We start from the raw sequence: 6,671 nt of genomic DNA, 5'->3' as shown, positions 1-6,671 counted from the left end.
CTAAATCAAATTCTTGCAACAACAGTATCCAACGTATCAACCTTGGTTTGGACTCTTTTTTAGCTAATAAATTTTTTAAAGCTGCATGGTCTGAGTACACTACTACCTTAGTACCAAGTAAATAGGATCAGAATTTATCCAGAGCAAAAACAATAGCTAGAAGCTCTTTTTCAGTGGTAGTGTAATTAGACTGAGCAGCGTCTAAGGTCTTAGAAGCATAAGCAATTACGAAAGGATCCTTACCTTCGCGCTGAGCCAGCGCCGCTCCTACTGCATGGTTGGAGGCATCACACATAATCTCAAAAGGCTGACTCCAGTCTGTTTCGCTCACAATTGGAGCTTGAGTCAAAGTGATTTTTAGCTTATTAAATGCTTGCATACAATCCTCACTGAACTCGAACTCAATATCTTTCTGCAGCAGTCTAGATAAAGGCAATGCTACCTTACTGAAGTCCTTGATAAATCTCCTGTAGAAACCTGCATGGCCAAGGAACGAACGGACTTCCCTCACGGAAGAGGGGTAAGGTAAACTAGAAATGACATCTACCTTTGCTGGATCTACAGAAATACCAGTATTAGAGATAACATGTCCTAGAACAATCCCTTGTTTTACCATAAAATGACATTTTTCAAAATTCAATACAAGGTTTGAACTAACACACCTGTCTAATACTCTAGCTAAACTATCCAAGCAAAGGTTAAAGGAATCGCCATATACGCTAAAATCATCCATAAAAACTTCCATACAACTTTTGATAAGATCTAAGAAGATGCTCATCATGCATCTTTAGAAAGTAGCAGGTGCATTACATAAGCCAAAAGGCATCCTTTTGTATGCATACGTTCCAAAGGGACATGTAAAAGTAGTCTTCTCCTGATCTTCAGGAGCTATATGAATTTAAAAAACAGTAATGGAATTTACCTGACAGACGATCAAGCATCTGATCAATAAATAGCAAGGGGTAATGATCCTTGCAAGTAGCTTGGTTGAGACGCCTGTAATCAATGCAAACTCTCCATGAATTCTGTACTCTAGTTATCAGCAGCTCTCTATGCTCATTCTTTACTGTTGTTACTCTAGATTTCTTGGGCACCACTTGTACTGGACTGACCCATTCGCTATCTGAAATGGGGTAGATGATATCTGCTTCAAGTAGCCTGGTCACTTCTTTCTTGACAACTTCTAAGATGATGGGATTCAATCTTCTTTGGGGTTGACGGACAGGCATTTCTCCCTCTTCTAAGAATATTCTATGCTCACAAACTTGAGGGCTGATGCCTACTATATCCGCCAAGCTCCACCCAATTGCTTTCTTGTGTCTTCTCAGCACACTGAGCAGCTGCTCCTCTTGTTAGGAAGTGAGTTCCTTTGCAATGATAACTGGGAGCTTTTGATTATCCTCAAGGTAAGCATACTTGAGGTGGGGTGGAAGGGGCTTTAATTCCAATATCTGCTCATGGCTGGCTTTGAATCATCTGGAGCTAGTGATAATGGTAATGTGTCCTTATTGTGTTCAGAGGGTGTCCCCACACTTGGGCCTTGCTCCATGTGCCTCTCTTCTGCTTCTTCTTTGTGAACTACTGCTACGGTTTCATCAATGATGTCACACTGGAAGATGGAATGATCTTCCGGAGGGTGCTTCATAGCTTCATTCAAACTGAAACTCACTGCTCTGCCAAATATCTCAAAGGAGTAAGTTCCTGAGAAGGCATCCAGCTTGAACTTTGAAGTCTTCCGGAATGGCCTTCCAAGCAGAATTGATGATGGTCTTCCTGAGTCATTAGGGGGCATTTCCAAGATATAGAAGTCAATGGGAAATGTGAGCCCCTTAATGCTTACCAGCACATCTTCAGCGATTCCAACCACTGTGATGATGCTTTTATCTGCTAAAACAAAACGAGCTGCCGACCTTTTTAAGGGAGGGAGCCTCAGAGCATCATATATAGACAATGGCATAATACTCACACACGCTCCTAAATCACACATGCAGTCAGAAAATATTACACCTCCAATGGTACAGTTAACCATGCATGGACCTGGGTCACTACATTTTTCAAGTATACCTCCCATTAAAGCATATATAGAACTACCTAAAGGAATAGTTTCTAATTCATTAATTTTATTTTTGTGTATGCATAATCTTTCAGAAACTTTGTATATTTAGGTAATTATTGAATAACATAAAAAAGGGGGAACAGTTACCTCAACCTTTTTGAAAATTTCTACAATTTTGGGATCAAGTTCTATCTGCTTCCTAGACTTCCTTGCAAGGAGTGGAAATGGAACAGGAATGGCGCCACTTACAGTTTCTTCATCCTTTGGTGCTCCATTCCTTGGCTGTGCTACTTCTTCTTCAACCATGTCTTGTACTTCCTCTTCCTCTTCAGCATCTTTCACTTCAATTATGTGTTCAACTGGGGCGTGTTCTTGTAGGCTTGGCTCCTCTTGATTCCTCTCTTGCAGTGTGGTTCCGAACTTCAAAGTGATGGCATTAATGCCACCCTTGGGGTTGGGTAAGGGTTGAGAAGGAATTCTATTGGAACTTGAAGGCTGATTATTGGAAGTATTCATTGATCCAATCTGTGAGGCAAGAGCTTGTACAGCAGAAGTCAGACCGTTCAAGGTGGAGCTGAGTGTGTTCTCCATGGCCTTTTGTCTTTGCTCAATAGACTGAAGCATTTCATCATGAGAAGAAGAAGAAGGGTAAGTGATATGAGGGGCCTGTTGTTGGTTGTTCTGAGGTGCTTGGGACTACCTTAAGTGAGGTGCTTTATAGGGCTGGTTTTGGTTCTGCTGTCTGTTGTTATTCCACCTCTGATTTCTATTGTTGTCTCTGCCTCCTCTATTGTAGTTGTCCCTCCAACCTTGGTTAGAATTATCCCTCCATCCCTGGTTGGAATGGTCTCTCCATCCCTGGTTGGAGTTGTCTTGCCAACCTTGGTTGTAGTTTCCACCTTGGTTGTAATTTCCGCCTTGTTGATTGTACCCTTGATTTGGGCGGTCATAGAAATTATGAGTGGTTGCTACGGTGTTGTACTCTTGTTGGAGCTGCAGACACTCATCAGTGTAATGACTATAATCAGCACATATTTCGCATACTCTCTGAGGGACTAACTGTTGACTTTGTTGTGGTGGGGGAGGCTGAGGTTGTTGTTGATTTAGCTGTATTTGCTTCAGTAGGTTGGTCATCTCACATATACTCTGTGTAAGAGCAGAAGTCTCAATGCTAGAGGAAACTTCTGCAACAGCCTTTGAGTGGCTATTCCTGTGCCTGTGATTCCGAGTGGACTCAGCTAGGTCGCTGATCAGTCGCCACGCTTCATCTGCGGTCTTGTACTTTTTCAGGGAACCATTACTTGTACCATCCAGTGTAGTCTTATCCCGAGGCTTCATGCCTTGAGTGAAGTAGCTGATCAACACTAACTTGTCAATCATGTGATGGGGTTATGCATCCCAAGAGATTCTTGAAGCGCTCCCAATACTCATAAAGAGTCTTTGATTCACCTTGAATAATGCAAGAGATCTCTTTCCTTAGTCTATCTGTAAAGCTGGAAAGTATTTTCCAGGAATTCTCTCCTGAGCGTATCCTAGTTAGTAACGGTCGCTTCAGGATGAGTGTAGTACCACTCCCTCGCCTTTCCCTCAAGAGAAAATGGGAAGGCGGTTAGCAAAATAGAAGTTTCATCTGCACCATGATGCCTAATAGTAGAACAGGCTGTCTGAAAATCCCTTAGGTGCTTGATAGGCTCCTGAGCAGGTAAGCCATGAAACTTAGGCATCAAGTTGATTAATGCAGTCTTCAGTTCAAAATCTACAACCAGATTTGGATGACGCACTTGATACGGTTGCAAAGTAAAGTCTGGGGCTCCTGCCTCCTGGAGAGTGATCCTCCTGGGTGCCGCCATGTTACCTACACGTAAATCAACTGAATTAGTAGTAGATGAGCTTGTACTTCCTTAGATGGTGGTTCAGATTCGCCCTCAGATGAGATTGGTGAATTGATAACAATCACTTCACCATCCTCAGAGGCTAACCGATGCCGAGCTCGCCTAATACGTGAAAGAGTTCTTTCAATTTCAGGATCAAATGCGGCTAAGCTCAGATCAGGCAATGAACGCGTCATTCAATGAAAGAAACATACAGCTCATGGTAATAAAATAAAATAAAATATGCAAAAATTAAAAATATGTACACTAATTAATAATTTAGCACACAATTGCAACTCCCCGGCAACGGCGCCAAAAATTGATGCGAGGCAGAAGTCGTCCAATTAAGAATTCAATATAGAAATAGCATTGTGAGTATAGTTCTTAACCACTTAAAATCTGCCCATCAATTTAGAAAGGTTGTCACAAAATTAAAATAAAAATACTGGGAGTATGAATCCCAGGTCGTTTTCCAACGAGTTGACAAAAGGGTGCTATCTTATTAATCAGGAGTTTTCCGAGAAATTTGAGAGTTGAATAACAGAAAATAAATAATTGTAAATAAATATTTGAGAGTTTTCCGGGAGTTTGCTTTGTGAGTTTTTTGCCATTGAACTAGTCTATGTCTACAAACTTTGAACTTTTGGGCCAAGGAGAACATAGCCGAGCCTACAACTTCCATTCTCCACACTTCACTAACAATTCTCTTGACATCCTCTTCTCCACACCAAGGTTCCTGGTATTTAAACTGCCTTTTACTATGCCAGGATTGAGGTTTGGTTTCCATCAAAATTGGAGCATGATCCGAGCCTGACTCTGTGAGCCTGTGCACCACTGCATTCGGAAACTTCAACTTCCATTCCATCCCAACTAAATAGCGGTCAAGCCTTTCCTTCACCAAATCCTCTCCTTGTCTTCAATTTGTCCACGTGAAAGGGCGCCCCACCATTCCAATATCCACTAATTCGTCACTGTCAATAAAATTAGTGAATGTTGCAATGGTGGTTGCTGATTTTTGGCCTCCACTCTCCTTTTCCGCTTGGCTTGTTATCGCATTAAAATCGCCTGCTATTACCACTTTTCCTTCCAGGTGTTGGCTCATTATTGTAAGCTCCTCAAACTATAAGGATCGAATTTGTTCCAAACAACTCAAATGGACACCAATGAATGCCCATACCTCACTGCTTCCTGATGACAAGTCATCGTAGCCTAGTTTCACTAGTCTTTTTTTACTTGTTTTCAATTGATTTATGCACTTTCTTAAGCCATAAGCAAGCCAATTGGGTAGATTTCCATGTTTCCTTTGATTCAATCAACCATGGATGAATTAATGCACTTTCATGAGATTTTGTGCTATAATTGTCATATATTATGAAAGAAACACAATCTTATGATTTGGGACATAGCTTTGATTGTTTTGATTGATTGATGATAGGTGAAAAGAGTTTTGAAGAAGGTTGAAGGAAGAAGGAATGGCTAGGAGCAAGAGAGAACAAAAAGTTTGAGCCAAAGTTTGCCTCAAACTTTAGCTCAAACTTTTAGAAGAGTTGAAAACATTCCAGAGGAAAAAAGCTTGAGCCAAATTTTGCCTCAAACTTTAGCTCAAACTTTTGGAAGAATTGAAAACACTCCAGAGGAAAAAAGCTTGAGCCAAAGTTTGCCTCAAACTTTAGCTCAGACTTTTGGGAGAAAAGCTTGAGCCAACGTTTGCCTCAAACTTTTTGGCAAACGTTGGCATCACAAAACCTACACCCTGGAGGAAAAAAGCTTGCGCCAACGTTGGCACCACACTTGCACACCCTGGAGGAGAAAAGCTTGCGCCAACGTTTGCCTCAAGCTTTTTGGCAAACGTTGGCGCCACACATATACACAAGGGGACCAACGTTTGAGCAAAAGTTTGACCTCAAACTTTAGCCCAAGCGTTGGTAGCAGCAAGTGAAGCCATCTGGTATAAAAAGTTTGAGTAAAAGTTTGCCTCAAACTTTTACTCAAACTTTTATGATTCTTGACCCGGTTCACAATGGGTTTCTCTCCAACTCCAAGAGCAATCAACAGAGACTCTTATCAACCCAATTCCATCAAGAGCAAAGGCCCAATTCAAGGTTTGAAGACCATTTGAAGAAAGTGTATAAATAGCTTAGGATTTAAGTTTTAAAGGGAGCTTTTCCTTTTACTTTTGCTAAGTAGTTTTTGGAGAGTTTTTGGTTTTGAATTGTTTGGAGTTTCTGAGTTTCGGAGTAGGAGAATTGAATTCTCTTCCTCTTAGTTTTCTTGTTTTCAATTTCAATTACATTTGTCTTGGATCTTGGGTTGGAGAATTGAAGGAATTCTGTTTCAATCTCATCCTGAGATCTCTCTGTTTTCTTTACTGCATAATTGAATTTAAATTTCTATTCATTGTCTCTTCTTCTACTCATTCTGCTATTTACTTTTCTCTATTTCTTGCAATTGAATTCTACATTTGGATCTAGGAAGGCATTGAGATCTAGACTCGGTTATCTAGTCTCTTGGGTCCTGAGATCTGGAGTTTGCATTTTAAATTTTCTGTTTAAAGCTTTTCAAGTTCATTTACATTTCCGTTTTAGATCCGATTCAATTCAAGTCACCTTCTACTTGTCTGATTAATGCAATTTACTTTTCCTTGTTTAAATTCTGCAAATCAACTTCCCAATTCCCTTTACAATTCAAGTCATTTACATTTCTTGCACTTTAAGATTCTGCAATTTACATTTCTTGTGTTCTAA

This window comes from Arachis hypogaea, chromosome 20, assembly GCF_003086295.3.
Source record: "Arachis hypogaea cultivar Tifrunner chromosome 20, arahy.Tifrunner.gnm2.J5K5, whole genome shotgun sequence".
Lineage (NCBI taxonomy): Eukaryota > Viridiplantae > Streptophyta > Magnoliopsida > Fabales > Fabaceae > Arachis > Arachis hypogaea.
The sequence above is the reverse complement of the archived record's forward strand: the minus strand, read 5'-3'. Positions refer to the sequence as shown.